This window comes from Trypanosoma equiperdum, assembly GCF_001457755.1.
Source record: "Trypanosoma equiperdum strain OVI genome assembly, contig: ctg_520, whole genome shotgun sequence".
Classification (NCBI taxonomy): Eukaryota; Euglenozoa; class Kinetoplastea; order Trypanosomatida; family Trypanosomatidae; genus Trypanosoma; species Trypanosoma equiperdum.
The window spans coordinates 6306-6644 of NW_027124444.1; positions in this window are offsets into that span (position 1 = coordinate 6306).

A 339-nucleotide genomic window follows, 5' to 3' on the forward strand; every position below is an offset into this window, starting at 1 on the left:
AACACACCCGCAGGAACAGGAGATGGAGAAACAAGTACAGGGATAGATTGCAGTAAACACCAAACCCAAAAAGCCTGTGAAACGTAAAACAAGAATGTAAAACCGTGTAAGAAAGCAGTTTGTGGTTGCATTGATCTTGTTGACGGTACTGAAAAACTTTATAAATTAGAGTGTCGCTATTCAAGTTTCCTTGTAAATAATAAATTTCCTTTGATATATACTGCTTTTTTTATTATTTTGTTATCATTTAAAGAATTCTTTAAATTTTAAAGATTTTTTTGCTCAATTTAGTGAAAATTATAAAAAATTCTATTGTAAGAGAATTTGATAAGATTTGAT